The sequence below is a fragment of the Sylvia atricapilla genome, chromosome 2, assembly GCF_009819655.1.
Source record: "Sylvia atricapilla isolate bSylAtr1 chromosome 2, bSylAtr1.pri, whole genome shotgun sequence".
NCBI lineage: Eukaryota > Metazoa > Chordata > Aves > Passeriformes > Sylviidae > Sylvia > Sylvia atricapilla.
Window position 1 is genome coordinate 104369412 of NC_089141.1, and position 21509 is coordinate 104390920.

Sequence of the window (21509 nt, forward strand, 5' to 3'; positions counted from 1 at the left end):
CTGTAATTTTATACATAGAAGAATGATTATCATTCTTTAGGAAGCCACAGGTATTTCTAGTTAGATAAAATTTTCCCTATCGGTTTTCCGCTTCTATCTCTTTGCCTAGAAATTTATATAAATAGCTATAGGAACAGCAATCTAACCTCCACAAAGGAAAAAAAGAGAAAACAACCTCTAATTTTTCTTTTTTGACACTTAATCGAGGCCAAGTACCTACACAGTTTTCCAATTTACACACAATTATATGTTTATACCTGTTCATCTTCTGAGCCATCACCAGGTAAGATAGCCTCTAATGCTACTTAAATTGAAGGTTAGGGCCTTCATATATTAAAGTTCATTCCCCTCAGCCCCTGCTTTCTTAAACAGTGAAACAAAATCAAGTTTTAACTCAAATCTTGCCAGTGCCAACTACACCTTGTCTGTTCTTATCCTGTGCTCATCTGCTTGCCAAAGCAGGAGGGAAGAGCATTCATAGATGAGAAAGACAATTACTGGTGTAAGATGCAATTGTTTCAGAGTGAGGACTAGCCTAGGTTATATTTTAGTAGGATTTAGGTTACAGGACTGTTTTAAATATTGCAGTAAAGTTTGTGTCCTGGATACAATCCAGACAAAAGGAGAATAATAAATAAACTGAGTCACACAAGGCTGATGAGAGAATGCCCTGGTGGAAAGAAATAAGTGTCATACTTTAGTCTGGACCAGGATGCGTTCACTTGTCAGCAAAATATATTAAAGTTTGAATCTGTAATGTCTAAATAAATAGTTTTACTGTTTAAATCATCTTATATCCTTGTGGTTAAGATGACAAAAATTTACAGAAAACCTTAATCTTTTCAATAAATTCTGGATGAAGAAGATGTGGTTCAGCTTCAATTCAGGGGCCAGGGCAGGAAAGACCGAACAGCTAAGATTACTGCTATGGTCAGAAAATTTTACATTTAGTAACAAAGAATATGGTCAACTCTGGTGTAAGGGCAGAGTTTTTTCATTTTTGAGTGAGGCAAGATATAAGGCTTCTAGAGTTGGGCTGAGCTGCAGTGGTGTAGTTTTAACTTGAGGGGTAGTTATGAACAAGAAAAAGAAGGCTGTTAGAGCTCAGAAAAGCAAAGAAATATACTTGGTGTTCAGATGCAGATTACAATTTGGGAGTTAAGTTAGTGTCTGTAGCCTTCCAAATGTATAGAGTTAAGATCCTGGGTGTCAGCAGGAATTGAGATCATAATTTATGGTCCTAACTTGTTTTGGTGTAACTAGGCCATGATTTTGGTGTAGCACGGGCGAGTTCTCAAGCTGAAAGCAGCAGTTGATCAGGTACATTAATTTCTATATCCTCTCAAGCAGTTAATACTGGGATCAAAAGCATCAGGAGAAACAACTATTTCAAAATGTGATTTTCAGGGATATGGTAGTAACCCATGGAGTTTTGTAGACTAATTATGTTTAATGTTTCATTATGGATTTGGCTGAGTTTAAAGGCAAGAGACCTCAACCTCCTGTTGGGAAGTGCAAGGAAGGAAGACTCAGACGAGGAGACTGTTTGAAAGTGCAAAATGTTGTGGCACCATTCTGACAGCTGGTAGGATTTACTGCACCTCTGGAAGTTTCATAGTGAGGTTGGTGGTGGATTTGGAGTTAAGATTCAGCAGAACCTGAAATGCCAAGTTTGTTTCTCAATTTTGCTCAGAGGGTAAAAGTAAGAGTTTGTAGTGATGTACTGCCATTAGCTAATGGGATAATGAGGTGCTCTGCTGTAGTGGAAATTTGGCTCCAGTGTAGCTTGCAGTCACAAGTGCCTACATAGGAAATATCCTTAATTCTAATACTAAAATGAGGATAAGTGACAATAGGAATGTTTAAAGAAGACACATGGGAGTCACAAGGTTACGACAGTAAATTCAGAGTTAAGAATTCATTTTAGGGGAGCAGGTACTAATGGTTGATTTGAACTCATTGCTGGTCCTGGCTGGGCAAAGGCAACTGTCAGTTGAATACTTTATTGTCATTCCAGAGTAATAGTCTCTGTGGTGCATAAATGGGCATGATTCCACGTTTGTATATGCAAAGATATGTATAGAATATATTTGTATAAAATATATATCTCTATACATGTATGTAGGTGTTGTGGCTTGCAAGCAAACCGAGTGAGAGGCTCCAAGTCAGAAATACAATTTAATGACAAGAAAAGAGAAAAAAAGATAAAATAAAATAAATGCAATAATACAAAAAGACCACTGACAGAGTCAGAATGCAACCTGATCAGGGTGATGGAAGCAGTCCAGGTGAGGAGGTCTTCCTGAAGCAGTGATCCCATAGAAAGGTCTGGTAGCTCTGGTCCTCTGGAAATCCAATGGGTGAGGGCTGCTTCTGCTGTCCCAAATCCCAGATTATATCCTGGTGAGAATGTTTGGCTCCTCCCCCTGGGTGGAGCATCTCACAATGGGATGATGAGTCATGCAGGGGGACCTTGATGGCCCATTAAAGAGGGATAGCTCCCTGAGGGAGTTATCTATGAGTCATGCAGCAAGGCATTGATGGGCCATTAACAGAAGGCACCCCAGAGGAAGGGGGCCTGGGAAGAGCACTGCTCCAAAAATTGGCTTCATCAGTTCATGAAGATGGTGATAGAATACATCCTATACTACAGCCCAGGACAGTAGGTATTCACAGAGTCAAATTTTGACTGAAGATTGAATCTAAGTTAGTTTTCAGGAATACTTCCAAACTGAATGACCTGAATAATTGACTATTGTATCTTAATTCCTTACATTCTTGAACAAAGAAATTATTTCGAGGTAGTCTATGTTATTAAGCACAGAAATAGAATTCCGAACACTTGTTGCTGAATTCAGAAAGCCCTACCATGTCCCTGAGACACAAACAGATTATATACACTTCAGAAGTCAAATAGGGCTTACCTGGCTCTGATAGTAACATGTATGTGCAGTTGTGAAGGCGATAAAATTCAGCACTGCCTTTAGACCACAGTTAAAGCTGCGTTAATAAAGACATGGAATTGTGTTTCCTTTCAGTCTAGGATAGATCATCCAAGCAGGAAAGAGTGAAAAGATTTCAATTTCTACAGTAGCCTGTTCATTGAGTTGTTTGTTGTTTCCTCTTTTCAACACCCATTACATGAATACATAGAGGCTAGAGGAGCATTTAGCTTAATTATTCCACCGAAAACATCAATTTGGGGCTCCAGAATATAAAAAGTAAGGCCGGGTAAAAGGAGAATTTAAAAATAATTAGTTCAGGGTTTAACTTTGTTTCTTACAAAAATAGGGATCAGATAGAAGCAATCAATTACTTCATTGGTTACATTGTTCTCTCTTGTTAACATATAAAACCAATTATGAAAAATGTAGATATTTTAATATAATTACAACATTGATTCATTTTTTCTTGTTCTTTTTATTTTAAATGAGCATGACAGATAAGTTGCTACTATAATCAGTTTGAAGTGAATTCTCTGCTGGTAAATGAGGTCAGACTAATGGTCTTCACAAATGAAGTTTTCAGAAGTAACGCTAGTTAAAAAAAAAATTATTACTTCCTCTACAGAAAAATCTGATTTTTTTTTAAATATAAATTGAAATGCCTCATTTAGTTGCATTTATTTAGAAATGTGACAGATTCCTTGTAAAATTGAGACTATAAATGCCATTTTACTACTTTCTCCTATCAGTTGGGTCTAGCACACAACAGTGGCTTTATATTTAAATATATACTCTGCCTATTTTCTCATTAGTTTCATGGTTGTTAAAGAAAATGTTGCATCATTTAATCTGGTGAAATATGTGATATCTAATAAGGCAGAATTTGTCCAAATGGGACACCTAACACATGTAATTTCTTAGTCTCTGATGGAAATGAAAACCAAAAGATTCATAGGGTGACATAAGCTAAATGGAGAAAAGCTTTTTAAGTGAATTTCTATTATTGCATTTGACACTTCCTATGGTAAACTACATTCCAATCTAATAAACATATTTGTGATGGAAAGTTCTGATGGAAAACCCATTTCCATTAAAATCAGAGCATAAGCTCTTGTAAGCTATGAAGGGTCCAAGACTTCAGTTACTCTTACATATATTTTTATACCAAGTCAGGCACAGGCACACAGGGAGAGAGTACCTGCTGGAGTAAAGTCGGCCATGGTAGGGTGTGTTTCTAAAGTCCTCATTCCTCTGCCTATCCCCACTTACCTCTCTCCTTGAAAAGCTACATGTGTCTCTGTGTAAGGGAGCATCAACATGAGCTCACAATCTCAAATCAGGCTCAAGAGTAAAAACCACAGCCAGAATGAGGTACCTACTTTTCTCTTTTTAGTTGCCTTGGACAGCTCTTCTCAGCCCTTTGCCCTTTGTTGCAAGGGACCCTCAGGTTGAGACATTTTATCTATGGCTTTAGCTTCTTAAAGATTGGAAACCTCATATCTCATGCCCCTTATCAACTGAATTTAAGAAATTACTTTTTAGTATTTTAGATAAAGCATTTAATTATTTTAGGAGAAAAAGAAAGATTTAAAGCACTGTAAATCTTATTTTCTGTCATAATTTTGGAGCTGTTAAATAAAATTCATTACTTTTGCTTCATTTTGTGGGAAATGTTAATCAGAAAAGCAGTGCAACTATAGAAGCCTTTTCATCACATATAAGCACTTTCATCATTGAATGTGGACTCCAATCCTATTTAAGTAAAAGGCATTTTGGCAGCAGTACCCGTGTGTTGTTTAAAAAGTGTCCATCCTCCCCTATAGTTCTTTATGGCATAAGGAAGTATTTCACAGATAAAATTGATCAACTGAAACTCACCATTCTACAGTGGAAAAGTTCAGGGTTATAACAAAACATTGCTAGTCAGAGCTAGTTCCTGTTTTTACATTTCTCAGTAGCAATAGAGTTTTCATCCAATAATTACAAATTCTTTTGTGGATACACAATGTTGCCTGAGTACATGGATACAGTTGAATAAATGCTGTCAAGAAATGGACAGAAGTTACCCTTCGTTGGATAGAGACAGACACAGTCCCATTCCAAACCTTACAAACATTTGCCATGTGGCAAACTTAAAGCTTTAGTAACTTATAGACAAAGAGAGATACTTGGGAAAACAAAAACCCTGGGTTCCTCCTAGACTTCCTGCAAACATCTGTACAGCATGGAGTCTTCATAAAGATTTTGAAGGGTTGGCCTCACCAAAAGGAGAGAGTCTCAAAACTCTCACAAAACACAGTGAATCCTGAAAAGCCACACAGTTACTTTTGAAACTACATTATCATGGCAGATACTCACATTAAAAATTTCAGAAAAAAAAATGCATCACCACTATGAGGTAGTTCTTGATTTCATGTAATGTATGTATATGTGTATACACAAATTTCAGTTAAAGCTGCGTAAAATCATGGCAACGTGTGAGTGGGGAGACTGTGAATTTAGAGTTATTAATAATGAAAATGCCTGTCCCATTTGGAAAGATTTGAAAAAATGAAAATTCAAAACCTCAATTTGGGAACCACTTTGTTCAACGCACACTTCTGGGTATTTGAATGAATAAAAGCAAATCGAAATGCCTTCATTAAAGAGAAATGGAAAAACAAGAAGAAAAAATATCACCCATGTATATATTATTTGCAGAGGCAAATTCCATTTTCTGTGTCTCAGGTCTTGACTCAAAGGTTCCGCAAACATGAAGAAGAAAATAAGGAAATGGAAGATGAGCTTAAATGGAGATGCTTAGATCAGTTATTGTTTCTTTCCTAGCACTAGTAGTATTTTCGGTTCTGCCATCCTGTCTTAAGGAAGTGATGATGAGAAAATAATTTTTAAAAAAATTAAAACTTAATTATTTGTGATGGACTTAAATGGATAAACCTTTTTAATGAGCTAACAAGACAAAGGCTCTATGATAGAAATACACACAAAGCATATATAACGAAAGGGATATATGAAATCACGGATGCTATTACACATACATTTCATAAAACAAGTGGAGAGACATCAAGCAAAAATTGGATACAATGTGAAGAGTTTCTTTCTTTCTTGAGGAAAACATAATCATTGGGTTCCAAGGCACGCAAGAAACTTTTATCTTTATGTGGGTAATAATAACATCCATACTGTGTTAGTCAGAAAAGAGGATTGAGCATTAACCTCCCATCCTTAATGTCTTAAACTAAAGCGGAAAATAATCTATAGTATTTTCTATTGCTAAGGGAGGATGTATCCAAGTGGATCCCAGAACAGAAAATAGTTGAGGTTCTGCTGACAAGTACTGCCTCATGGAAGGAGGCTCTATAGGGTCAGGCTGCTGCTAAGGGCACCCATCTGGGGAGAGAATCCTATCTGCTTTTTCCTGAAGTATAGGAAAATCCTTGAGAGAGAAATTCGGTTTTACTGTAATTTTTTTTTGTTTGCTTGTTCTGAACTTATGCCTAACCAGATTGCAGCACGTGCCCAGGATGTGCACGGTGAGATTCAGAGAGAACTCACCATCAGGGCCATGACTGCCAGCAAGTGCCTGCTGCTCTACTTCATTAGGCAAGAGCAAAGAAAGCAATGAATTATGCCATTTATAGCCCTCAAAAACATTATTATTGACCACAGTGAAGCATATATGAGCTGTCTTGAAAGAAAGCATTTGGATTTCCCACTCTGAGTAAAGCACCTGCTCTGATGTTTTTGGAGGAATTAATGAAACCCCTAAATCTCAGAGCAGTTTCCTTATAGACTTAATGAATAGCTGTCAGCACAGCTGGCACTAAGTGGTATGCTTCTGGGTACCTTGAAGGAGAAGGAGCCAAGTGGATAATAATCTCATACTTCTTTGATTTATAAATGTTCAGAGTCAGACTGACACTTCATTTCTGGGGCATACATTGATATTTGTATTTTTGTTTGTGTGCTGATCCTTGTTCTGTGCACACATAGGGATGACAAGATCTCCAAAATGTCAGTTTTGTGTTTTTCCAGAAAGCCCTGTGGAAGAATTTTGGAAAAAAATTATTGTGTGGGCAGGAAGGAAAAAGAAAAACCTTCAAGTTGTAAAAGGAAAAAATATCTAACTTGCATGTGATGCTTACAACCTCAATTTCATCAATTGTCAAGCTATTGTGCCAATTTAAGTAAATCTAGGCATGATTGATTCTGCCCAGACTAACTCTCATGAGGCCTCTGGCTTTCAAAGCATTGCCCCAGTCCAAAGTTTCTCACAAGTGAGAGAGATTTAAGTGCAGATTGCATGCTTGATGGGTTATACCTGTCCCAAAGAGAGAAAAGGATCTTTACACAGGAGTTATCAGAGGTCAGTGAAAGAACTTTAAATGGACTTGAAGGAGAAAAGAGTTAAAACCAAACTCACTCAAGATAAGCCTGCGGACACCACACCAGTATTTGAAGGATGCTTGGTGGTGAGGTCTTTTGGTCTGCTGCTGTAATGGGGCTGGAGATCTATGAAACTGTAAAGACACAAGAGTTACTGATGTGTTAGGAATTGTGGAAGTGCCTAGAAAGGTCACACAGGAATTAGGGCAATTAGAGATCCAAAAGGATGTTGGGATCAACAGCCCAGCTGAAATCCCCTTACAGTAATGCACACGGGCAACAAACAGGAGGAAATGGAAGCCATTGTGCAACTGGAAAATGATCATATATTGTCATCACAAGATGTGGTGGGATGACTCACACAACTGCTACAGACCTCCCACCTGGGAAGAAGAAGAAGATGAAATATTCTGTAACTGGCTGTGAGAAGTCTCCTAATCACTAGTCGATGCTCTCTTGGAGGACTTTATCTTACCAGACATCTGCTGGAAATACAATTCAGCCCAGAGGAAATAGTGCAGAAGTTTCCTGGAGTGTGTGGAAGATGACTTCCTGATACAGCTGGTGAGGGACCCAGCCAAGGAGGGTGCTCTGCTGGACTTGCTGTTTGTGATAAGAGAGGGATTGGTGGGTGACATGATGTTTGGTGGCCATCTTGGGATCAGAAATTCTCAATTCTCAGAGAAGTAAGGATGATCAGCACAACCTCCACCTTGGACTTCTGTAGAGCAGATTTCGGCCTGTTTTGGAGACTGTTTGGGAGTCCTCCAAGGGATAGTCTTTTAGGCTTCCTTTGGCTTCAGAGAATACTGAGGGAGCTGGAAGAAGAGCTCACTGAGCCACTCTCTGTCATATACTAGCAGTCATGGATAACCAGTTGACTGGAGCTCAGCAAATGTGATGCCAATCTACAAGAAGGATGCCTGTCAGTGTGACCACTGTGCCAGAGGACGTGGGACACACCATCCTGAGTGCCATCATGGGTAGGAAAGTCTGGGAATCAGGCCAAGCCAGTATGGGTTTATGGAGGGCAGGTCCTGCTTGACCAACCTGATCTCCTTAGGTAACAAGGTTACCTATTCACTGGAGGAGGGAAAGGTCATGGATGTTGTCTACCTGGACTTCAGTAAAGCCTTTCACACTATTTCCCACGACATTCTCCTGGAGGAAACTGGCTGTTGGATTGGATGGATGTTCTGTTTCCTGGGTAAAACCAGCTGTGGGGCCAGCCCCAAAGAGTGGTCGGGAATGGAGTTACATCCAGCTGAGGCTAGTCACCAGTGGTGTTCCCCAGGGATCAATAATGGCTCCAGTCCTGTTTCACATCTTTACTGACAATATGGAAGAGGGGAGAGAAAGTACCCTGAGAATCTTTGCAGACGACACCAAAGTGATTGGAGTGTTGTTCTGCTGGAGGGTAGAAGGCTTTGTAGAGGGATCTGAACAGGCTGTGTGGATGGTCCAAAGACAATTGTATGAGGTTCAGGAAGGCAAAGTGCCAGGTCCTACCCTTGGATTACAAACAACGCCAGGCAGAGCTCGAGGCTCAAGAAGAGTGGCTAGAAATGTGTCTGGAGGAAAAGGAGCTGGGAGTTCTGGTAAACAGCAGCTGAACATGAGCCAGGTGTGCCCAGGGGGCAGGAAGGCCAATGGCACCTGGCCTGGATCAGCAATGGTGTGGCAGCAGGACCAGGGCAGGGATTGTCCCCCTGTGCTGGGCACTGGTGAGGCCACACCTCAAATCCTGTGTCAAGTTCTGAGCCTTTTACAACACAAAGGATTTTGAGAAGCTGGAGCATCTCCAGAGAAGGGTAACAGAGAAGAGCTGGGGAAGGGTCTGGAGCACAGGTCTGACGAGGAGAAGCTGAGGGGGCTGGGAGGGTTTAGCCTGAAGTAAAGGACATTCAGGGAGGATCTCATTGCTCTCTCCAGCTGCCTGAAAGGAGGTTGTGATGAGGTGGGGCTCAGCCTCTTCTTCCAGGTAACAAGTGACGAGACCAGAGGAAATGGCTTCAAGTTGCACCAAGGGAGGCTTAGATTGAGAATGTGAGGAAAATTTTCTCAGGGAAAGGGTTGTATGGTATTGTAATAGAGTGCCCAGGGGACTGGTTGAACCACCAACCCCGGAGGTATGTAAAAGACTTTTAGTTGTGGCGCTTGACAACATGTTTTATGGTAGACTTAGCAGTGCTGGGGTTGCATTTAATGATCTTAGAGTTATTTTCCAACCTAAATTATTCTGCGATTGCATGAGAGGTTATTTATGTTTAGGATTTTCCCAAAATATCTTGTTGTGTGCATACGCCTTTTGAAGTACGATTCTTGGCTGAGAGTGGTAGCCATTGTTAGAAGGCATCAGCTAAAGATGAAACATCATTCTCAGTAACTTGTTCACTTTTCTTATATTGAAATATTAATGGTTATGTTCTTATATTTAACAGATATTGACCCAAACGATTATTTAGATCTGATCTGTTCACAGAAGCTACAGTGAAGGTTGTCATATCCTCAGACAGGTTCTCTCAGAAAGCTCAGTATCAGCTGCCATGTAGCAGAAAATGATTCATTTTTAAAATCTATTCAGCACTTCCTTTCCACTTGTGGATTTTGGCTGAAGTCCAGAATTAGAGAAAAAAAATGATAATAGTATCAGTAACAGCAGCTTCTTCAATGCAGAGATGAGTGTTTTCTCTTGATTGTCTAATTTTTGGGACTAATAATCTTTAAAAACATTAAAAATTGCAAAGAAATCAGTTTTTGCTACAAGAATGTAATACCTTAAAAATGGAAAATTGAAGTCTAAGGGTAATATACTAATATAACCGAATCAAAAGAAAAGGAAATGCAATTATCTTCTTGGAACAGGGCTTTTTAATTATAATGGTGGCTGCATTAATCAGATGTCATACTAATAAAATGCCTTATGAAGCCTTCTCAGCCTACAGAAAATGTACAGAAAAGAAGAGTGATGAAACCAAATCTTAAAAGAATAAAATTATCTTGAAGTCTGGATGGATTAAAAAGGATAGAGTCATGTGAATTCAGGATTGTTTCTTGAATTCCTAGAAGTTAAGCTATGAAAAGACAAAAAATGTATATTATATAACAATGTTAAAATCAAAGAGTATCCTTAGACTTCTAAAAGAAATTATAAGAATTGGTCAGTCATATCCTGTACTGTTAATCTACAAAGACATCCTATCAATTGCACCTCATCAGTGTCATGCCAAAGGAGACACCAACTACCTGTAACTGGGAATTTTGTCCAGCTGGATGTACTAACATTTAAAGGTTGTTTGGATAACGAGAGTGAAAGCCACTGAGTTGTGTTCCCTTGTGGATGTAAAAATGATTATATTCCAGGCATGGCTCTCCACTTATTGCCACAGAGTCACTGGCTGTGAGTGAATCCCCTTTGTGCTGCCTCTCCAGTGCCCTCCCCAGAGGATGGGCTCCTACTCCTCCTCCTGAGCAGACAGGAAGCACAGGCTGCTCCTGAGTACCCCCAGCTCAGCCCATGCCTCTCTCACCAGCAGCACGAAATACACACTTTTTCAAATATTTCAGGGGATTTAAGCTGGTGAAATTCAGGCGTGTTCTGTAGCCTAATTTTCACTGGGTCTTGGTTCATTTTCGCTCCTGCATAATGCATGAAATGGCACATAAGAAAGCAAGATGTAATGAAAGCAGCAGCTATAAATAAACATGAAAACTTACCCACATGTTTTCTTAAAGGAAATCAGATAATGGAATCAGACTCTTTTATGGAAGATGGATTCTTGTCTTTTCAAGCAGTAGTCTTATGAATATTTTCATGACAATACTCTGAATGTTTCAGTACCTACAGCTACCATGTTTGGAGTACTGAAAAGAAATTCTTCAGTCCAGAGATATTTTCAGGAGAAATCTAATGCCCTTGATGCTACCTCTAACTGCAGCATTACCTGCTGAAAGACAGGGAGCTTAAATATTTCAATTCACTTTCATTTTCAATTCTATTTAATTCTGTTCCACTGGATCAAGCCCTATCATTTCATAAGACTGTTTCTTTCTGCTTGAACAAAGCAATGAACTCAAAAGTGTTTTTAATCATAACGGACACTGAATTGGGTTATGTTCCTTATTCAATTTTTCCATATTGGCAACACGTAATTATATCTCAATTTAAAATGTTTCTGAAAACTTTCTTGACTTATCCATTAAATTTGATACATATATATATAACAAAAAACCATTAAGTTCCATGGTTTTAGAAAAATATGGTCTGACAATGTTTGCTTAATTACAGCAGCTGTAGAATTCTGAGATGCTTGGGCGTATTTTAATTGAGCAGATCCTGAGCTATGGTGAATAATGGTTCATTAAAGAAGAGCCTCCTAGGAGAGAAGTTGTCTAAAGCATAATGATTCAGATTAGCTTTTCAAAGGAATTTGGAATAGTCAGAGGCATCTTTGATCTCGTTTAGTACACCAAAATGAAGACTCTGTATATCAAGTCTTCAAGCTAAATCCATGGCAAAGGAAATTGAATAAAATGGATTATTTCCTGTGTGAGGTCACTTGATAGATTTAGTTCTAATTTCTCTCTCTCTGGAATTGCATGAGATTCTGAAAGCTGGAGAACACACAAGCAGAAAAAAATGTGAATAATACTGCCTGGTTAAATCCATCAGCAGCTGACAAAAAGGTTGAGTGGATTTTTCAAAGTGGAATATTAAGGCAAATAAGGAAGTTGCAAGTATTTTTAAGAGGGTACATTTTCATCCAGCTTCAGTTAAAGATCATGATACAGTACCCATGGTAACTCAACCCCTGCAAGTGCTCTCCCCAGGTTGTTGGAGAGTAAAAGAAGGGATCTGTGTTCCTGCCAAACTTTCTTATGATGTCAAAGCCCAGATAAATCCCTGATGTTTTTGACCAGTTAGGGAAACAGATGTATGATCTCAGGTTGCTCTTCTCTTCAGTCTCCTTGTTTTCTTTCTCAGGTCACATTCTCACCCACACTGGAAGCATTTTTATATTTCCTTTAAAGGACACATCTTTCTTCTGCCAAATAGTTTTTTTTACTTATATTTCATTTGTCATATTTCTTTGGCAAAATCACAGAGTGATTTTTCATTCTTTCATTACACCTCAGATCTGGCATTTTATCATAAAAATTTGGTGATTGGACAACAAATCTGTTGATAGGACATGAATGAAAATTTGAAAATTAGCTGGGAATCTGCCATGCTGCAGCATTATTTTAAAAGTCTGTGTACATAAATTCTCTAACATGCACTAACTCCTTGGGAGAAAGGGGAAAATATATTATAGAAATATTCTTTTAACAACATATCTGCTTAATGATATTTAGTTTAGATGTGCCATATTGAAAATGTAGTTCATTCAGGATTACAAGATTGATCTTAAACTTTATACCATCACAATGATTTCTTCAAATCCTGGATATATAAACTCAGATTCAATATATTTGACAACCTAGCAAAAGGCAATATAATTTTGTCAGTTTCTGAAAGGTTAAAAGAGGCCTTTAATAAGATTATGTAAACCATTTTCATGGAAAACTAAAGTTTGTTCTTTTTTCTTTAAACCCAGAACTATTTGGGGTAAATATACAACCATCTCCAGCAACAAAAAATAGATTTATAATTTGTATTCAAAATTTAATATAGATTTCCCACAAAGAAAAGTCATATGTATCTAACCACCACAAAACAAACTGTTTCCTGACCCTCGGAACAGCCCATATCTTGTGCCTTTCTTTTGGCTCAACAGCTTTCTTCTGATTACCATAGTTCTGTGTTTACTCACCATATCACCAACTTTACAGACTTGTTTGCTAGTTATTTCAAGAGACCTCCACATTTTCATTCCAATATCCTTTTTCTCATCACCATGGGAACCACTGTCTTTTTTATCCTTCAAGAATATTATGTTTTAGAGAAGCTCTCATCCTTGTAATGGAAATTTGCAGGTGAGAACAGCTTCATTCTGTATTCTTAACTTACAGACAATTTTGCTATTTGCAGTGATTTATCATCTCTGTCGGTTCTGTCTCCACTGTAGCCAAAGGTACCATTGCACCTCCTGGAAATGCAGTCACAGAGTCCAATTGAATACTCACAATTGAATACCTACAGTTTTAGCACTGGGCAAAGGTGAGTCTGCAGTAGCAGCAAAGGCTCTACTGCCTCTAAAACAGCTCTGCAGCTGTTATAAATGCTGCTCCATAAGTCTTAGATGCATCCAAACATGCAAATTTCAGAGCTACTTTGTCTATGCCTATGTAATCTGCAGGTACCACAGGTTCTCCTCTGCAGATGTTATTTGGGGAGCCATCTCTGTATTTTTCTCATTTATTAGTTTGCATTGATAAATACTAGGGAAGCCAGGGGAAAAATCTAGGAGAATTGGAGTAGTAAAAGACCTCATTACAGAATTAACATTAAAAAGAAATGAAATAGTGGAAGGGAGCTGAATATAATTTTCAAGGCTTAAAACAAATTTTAAATTGCCCTGAAGGATAAATAGAAGAAAGACAAGTGTATTCCCAGAACAAATTGTTCTGTACTGGGTTTCCCTTTCCTTCACACATACTCTGGTTGTAGGACCTTGGGGGAAGCAATATCTCAGAGGCCATCACAGTAGGGAAACTACAGCAGATTTGAGAAAGATACCTTAATATTTGCTTCCTGTAGACTTTCACACCCAAGAACTACAGCTGTCAGATGACGTGGTGCTATCATCTCATGGTAAACTACATGTTAATTCCTCATGTATTTGTTGAATATTTGGGGTTTTACCCACAGTTTTTCTGACGCGTGAGAGAAGGGGATAAAAAAGAAGGTAACTGTTTCCTAATCAGATCAATTTGTCACCCAAGTTTCTGGTGACATTCAGCTTCCACCTGAACCCAGCAAAGAAAATAGCTCCCACCTCTGTGCCAGGGAAGAAGGCAATGATGGGTTTGGTTCCAAATCTAAGGTGGCTGTAACATTTCTCACGACACCTCTTTTCTACGTGCAGGCACAGAGCAAAATACAACTTGGCTTCTAACTGGACCCCCCAAGCACTACCCTAATGTAAATATCAACAGTTTATCACCTGGCAGTCAGGTACAGCCCACAGCCGTAATCGTATTTCCCATTCTGTTTCTACAAATCTCCCGTCAAAGCCTTTCAGTCATGAGTATCTGTGGACACAAACCTTTGACAGTATGAGAACTATGCTTCATCTCCATTCTTTATTTTCCATGCTGTTTTCATCCCCTCCCCATTCATCAGGAACACAGACCTAGGTCTATACCTTAAAAACAGAGAACCAACTTAGACATACAGGAGGGATTTTTTTAAGAGATAAGCAATTTGGTGCATTAATGCCAACATCAAAATAAAATCCTCAGACTCCATATCATGATTCTGAGTCCATGTCTTTCCTGCAGAAGGCAAGGTAATTCTTTAAGAAAGCAATCTGGTCAGTTTATAATTTGCAGGCATAGCTCAAAGTTACTTTTATCTACTAATTCCCTTTTTGTTTCCTGGACCTCACACATTCAGAGAACAGTTTGGATCTGTGACCCATCAGACTTTCATAAACATCTGAAAAATTACATTCTAAGAAGCTAGTGAAGGACATATGTTTTCATGATATGAAAGATAAAGTGTTGTTGGGGAGGAAGAAAAGCTAAAGACAGAAAACTAAGTAGGGAAAAAAAGTCAATTTTCAGCAGCACAAAAGGGTAATGGTGGAGTGTGATCACAGACTTGTAGCAGTATTCTGGTTATCCAAACTAAATATAATATTTATGTAAATTGCAACCGTTCAGTAATAAAAATCATTATAAAAGTAAAATAATAAAAATCGTTATAAAAGTAAAAAAAAAAAAGTTGCAAAGAGATTAATTACAAAGATTAGCACTGTTTTTTTGTGTAAATGTACTAAAGAAGATAAAAAAGCTTATGTAGCTGGTTAATGAAGCAAATAATTTCAAAACTCTTCCCTATTGTCACTTACACAAATACAAAGTGTCATGTTCTAAACTGAGAAAGGAAATGTTTATTTCAAACAATTTACAGCAAATCTGTAAAATTCAGATGGTGGCTCAAACTAAGCAGTATAGACTTCAGTAGAATAAGAACTGTTTATAGTTTTTCCATCAATTATCACTTTGCTGAAAAGCAACACTTCAAACAAAATAAATGTTTTACTATTTGTAGCGATTTTCCCTTTAAAGTAGAAAGATTTTATGTGTGTTTTCTAAAAGAAATTAAGCAAACTAAAAATAATATCTCTACACTGTTTATTTCCAACTTTTCCAACTCATTATAATCTGATTTTTATTTTCTTATTTTCTTTTTAATTTCCCTTTAACTTTATTTCATTTATTTTCCTTTCATTTCAAAACTTGAAGAATTGAAAGGACTGGAGTACAAAGATTTATGACAGAGAAAAAAAGTAGTTTTTTTTGAGAAGTGTTTTGATCTAAGATATATCACCATGCAAGCTTCATAGAATCATAAAGTGAAAAAATATGCTGAGTTGGAAGGGGCCCATCAGGACCATCAGGTCCCATTCCTGACCCTGCCCAGGATGCACCAATAATCACCTCATATGCCTGAGAGTCCAAACTATTCTTGTAAGACTTTTTTGCTTTTATTTTGATATGTATTATTAGAAAACGTTTAACACACTTTCAGTAATTCAGGAGAATTTTAAGGTTAAAGGATCCCCTTATGTGAGAATACAAGCTGTATCCTTACAGTAGAATTATATTATCAGTAGAATTTATATGATAATTCTTTTATAACACAAAAAAAAAAAAAAAAAAAAAGTCCTGTGAGTGTGTTACATGGGGTTTTTAGCTTTGTACAAAGCTACAAAGGCAGTTGTGCCAGTTTATCAGGAAGGAGGCACAGACTCACAGTGAGGTTTGGAGGAGCTGATAGAGCTGTAACTTTTTGTTCCCTCCCCAGAGGACTGTCACACATTGCTCAATGATTACTGCGTCTATTGCTTCACACTGCCCCTCCTGTCCCTCCTGTCCCTCCTCTCAGCCTTGTCTCACTGGATGCTGGGACCAAAATCTGAAAATATAGACTAATATCCTTCATGACTGAAAGTTTTCTAAAGCATTACAGAGTATTTAAAGTCGTGACCCTGAGCAGACTAGAACAGAAATATCTGCAGCCTCTCAGTATCAGTGAGAGCAGAGCACACATCCTATATTCCCCAGACTGTGTCTGTGTGTCTGTCTGAGTGTCCATGTGTCTGTGTGTCTGTGTGTGTGTTAAAAAACACTCAAAAACACCCTCCACCACGTTGTGTGTAGCACAGGGGTGTGATACAGGCCAGCAGGTACAGAGGGGGATCCCCAGATGGTGACACTTGTCCCAGGGATTTTGGAAGGGGAGCAGTATGGGGTGTGAGGGGTGATCTGGCACTGTGGTGGTAGGACCAAGCTCAGACCATTCAGGCAGCTTCTGGTGGGAAAAAGGTGCTGGTCTGGAGTGCTTTGGAGAGGATTGAGGATTAAGGGTTTATGGAGCAGTAGAAGGACATAGGTTGGAGGTAGGAACAGAGTTCAGTGGGGCAAGAGGTCAAGGGGGAGAGGGAGACAGGAGTCTAATAAACATTTAAGAGCATACACCTATATAAAAATATAAAATATATAAAGGCATACAAACACAAATACATCCATAGGTGGGGGGTCATGCTGGGTGCATTTGGAACCTTCGGTTTGGACTCCTGACACCTGGAGCACCCACACAATGCCACAGGCTCCTGACAGTAAGAAAATGCCTTTCCCTCATGCTCTTTCCTGCCACACTGCTGTGGAGGACAGTCATCATTAGAGTACTGTCAGCCCCACAGGCTGCCAGGGACTGAGCTTTTTTCCAGATTTGTTACAGAGAAGTAGAGAGGCAAACATTTCTCCTGTGCCTGCTGAGCACATTTTCGAAGCATGAAAATGTCACAGATCCTGTTGATCAAGGTGCCAGGGGAATTCCATACAGTGAGGCCCATTTGAGGTTCATTTTATTGGGGTTGAGGGGAGGAAAGAAGAGACAAAAGGCCAAACTTTTACAAGAGGCAGAGCTGTACACTGTGATTCTTTGATTTCAGCACTTCTACAGAGACCCTTTTCTATAAAAGAAACAGAAAGCAGTGTAAGTTGTTAAAAGAGAGTGATCAATTCTATTTTCCAAAATCTTGAGTTTTACAATTCCCAATAATAATTTGCATGATGTTTGGAGTACATTTCATCTTCAAAATGTTGAATTAATTCTTCTTATTCTTCACTAGGAATATTTTCTTGTCAGTCCTTCATCTTCAAGAAAGCTTTCTATTTCTCTGCCTTTCATTAAGTCTTGTCCTGAATTCATAAAAATTAAGTGATATGATATGCAAACATAAGTATAAAATTTTAAAACTTTAACACAGAATGACTAAAAATTATGGGATAAAAAACTTCCTTTGGATTTCAATAATCATTAGATGCAACAAAGGTACAGTCCTCAAATCAAAAATAAAATCTGACATTCTTTTTTTCTTTTCTACATGACATCCTTCACAATGATACATCTTGTCCAACAGAAGACTTTCATATCTTACATTGAACTGGTATCCATAGAGCAAAAAAATTAGACAATACTAAAGGAATCTATTGTAAAATTTTCCTGCACTATTTTTAATGGTATTTTTGTTATAAATTTACCATATGACCTGCAGGAGATTTTTGACAGTATCTCATCAGTGTTGTCAAAGCCTCTTCAATTTACCAGTCTATTCCTGTCCTATGCAGACTTGTTTCCCTTTTCCAGTATTTTGCTGATAACATTTGGCCTGGGAAAAGCCCAGGGGGTTCCACAAATCCTCCTGGGAGTAAAGGCCTTCACACTTAATGAGGTTGTTTGTAAAGTCGGCTGAATCTGCAGGACAGGAGGATTTCTTTTGGATTTATCATTCAAATTCCTCTGCCACTAAAAAATATTTGCTGGCACATACCAGGGTCTTATATTTACAGATTCTATTAACAAATCTGGCAGCTTTATGGAGCATGAATTGAGCTGCAGTCTCTTTCATGAAACAAGACACAAATCACACCTCAGATCAAGTAGTATAATTTTCATAAATGTTTAATCCACAAGCAGAACTGGAAGGATAAAAAGAAGTTTTTATTTCATAATATATGGTGATGCATATATACACAGTTGGCTCTTGTTCCAGTTAAAGTTTCCCTTAGGCAAGTAAAGGTCAGGAAAACCTCAAACATTACCAAAGAACTTTCCCAGACCAAGACATTTAACTTCTTAGATTCAATTTGAAAAACTGATTTTCTGTGCAGTAGAAGCATTTTCTCTCTGTAAAGTCTTTTTTTCACAGTTATGGGAGGTGTCATTTGAACAGGAATTACAGTTCCCTGTAGAAGATCCTGTTGACTGACATCCTCTCTTTCATTCCATCTTGTAAATGCTTTTAAATCCCATCTCTGTAAAGTTTTTTCTCGCTTCCATATCATTATTTAAATGAACTCTGACATTTCCAAGTACAAATTGATGGGACACTTAGCTGCATTATGGAAGAGATGGTGGAACAAAATCCCTAAGAGCAGTAAGGCAAAACAAAATGCAGTAAGATGTTCTCAAATTGGCAAATTTACCTTTTTTCCTTGTTCCACTCCATCAGGTTATGCCTCTGTTTATGTTATCTATGGTTAAATTGTCTCACTGGTCATAAAGTTGGTTTATTTGTACCACCACAACTGACAGGGAGGACGTGAGGAGCCATGAGGATGCAAGGATGCACACATGAACGTGACAGCAAATACATATGTATGTGCATACATGTGTAAATGTGTGCATATTTTTAATATATATATATATATATGCAGTAATCAGGATTGTGACCATGTAGGACATTTGCATGCCAACAAAGGTTACACTGGAAATTCCCTGTAGGGGCAGCCTTTTTGGAACTCAGGCAGAGCAGAGGCAGTGGTTGGTGTCAGAGGAGGAGCATACCCATGAGATAAAAATCCTTGTCCCAGTGAGCACGGCTTCCTCACCTGACTGCTGCACCATTTTGACACAACTGTGGCATTTCCACTCCCTAAACTAATTTCCTTTCAGAGCACATATGGTGCAAAGGACTCTGCACCAATGATGAGAGTAGACTCAGGATTTTGTCTGAGGCAGCCACACAGCCCTGTGTATTTGCTTTACCATCCTAGAGCTTTTTGTGTCATTCAGGTACCAAATACAGTCCAGAGTGAAAACAAATGGAGGAAAGGAGAGGAGACAAAGAGACAGATCATTTGTCTTCAGGTTTATGTGAAATAATTGGCTAGAGAGAGAGAAAGAAGACAGTGAGAAGGCAGTTCTGACCACTTTTTTCTCCCAGCAGGGAGGAGCAATGTGGGACGTTTTGGAATGAGAAATCTTTTCTGACGCAAAGCAAAGGCACATTTCCATGAATTCAAACAAGCCTTTAGATTGATTATGTGCTGAGAGTAACAAATTATGCTGCAAAGAGCTAAAAACCAATGTTTTTTCCAATGTCCAAAGTAATTTATATCTCCTCAAACACTTTGAGAAGTATCTGATGCTGTCAGAACTGTTTTTCAGTATGATTTGTCTTGAACTGAACTTTCTGTGATTTCAGGCAGCCCTTGAACACAGCACATCCTGCACACATCCTCACGGTATGCCTAGGTCTTTTTTAATCACTTAATTAAACAGAATAATTTGTAATTGTTTTGGGAAGATAAAAAACAACTACAGCTGAGCAAAATAGTACTGAATGCAATTATAATTGTTACTACCAGCCTTCATTTGTCACTGATTACATCAGCATCAGTGTGTTCACAGAATCAGTGCTCCCAGATGGACTTCCCTGGGAACAGTGCATCAGATCCAATGGTCTTGCCACCCTCCTTCCCTGCTCCTAAGACTGTTTCTATTGGCTTGGCTGAGTGGGAACAGATTCCCTGTTTACTAAACCTTCCCTCCAGAAAACTTAGGAATACTAGTTCCAAGTGTGTCTTAGGGAGGGAGAGAATTAAATTGTCACTGTGACCATCTGATTATGCCAGCAATACAGAGCAGGGACTGATGGGAGAGGACATCAGTGGTATCATCACCCTCAATCCATCTCACAAAATATGTACATTGCTCTGGGACAACATATAAATGTTATCAGCATTTAGGAGAAAAAGCCAATGGGAGGTGAAAGGCTCTCACGATTGAACTTTCATAGCACAGGAGATCCTCATGCTGAGAGAAATGCTTTCTAATCCCTGAATGAAAACTGCTATGGACAGAAAAATAGAAGTGTAGGAAAGAAAATAGGGATTTTCTAACCTGGAGATGTTGAAACTGGAAAAAAAAAAAAAACTGCTTGGATGTAGAATGGAAACAGATTATCACAGCTGGAGTTGCAAAATGGGGACCTGACAACAGGGCTGCAGCAGAAACAGGGCTGAGGACAGCCTGGTGACTGGGAGACAGGACAAGCTGTAGTGCCAGGTTTTGGGTTCCTGACTTCTCTGAAACACATCTACATGTCATTTACAAGATTTATTGGGGTGAGGTACAATCTCAGTCACAAATATCTTTTAGCACTGCTTTGCTCTTTACTCTGTTACCTAAAAAAGCCACATCTGCTTTTCATTTGCACCTGCAACTATTAATAACTTTTTTTTAGTGAAAGCAAAGTCTTTCATTACAGCCTCTGTGCTCTGCAAGGAGCTGCACATTCAGACACAACCATATCCCACTGCATGTACCAGCTCTGCCTCGGTGGTCAGCAGGACTTCTGAAGTAACCTGTTGAAATAAATTATGATTCAATGTATGTAAGGCTCGGACAAACCAGTTCATCAAAGGCACTGTAAGTGTTCCTGTTTGAGGTAGTCACCATGGCTATTTTTCAGCTATTGCCAGCAGGGCTAAATGGATAGGATTGCTGATCTGTGGCTCTTAGGGCTTTCAGCTATAGCAGTAGCAGTTGCATTGAAAACCACTCTGTTAAGATGCAGCTCATTATGTCACCTTTGTGGGTCTCCTTTGGTCAAGATTCTTCAGTCTCTACTTGCTGTTTGTTTGGAGGTTTTTCCCCCCAGGAAAAATCACTAGTGAAATCTGAAATCGGAAAAGGATACTACAAAATCATTTTAACAA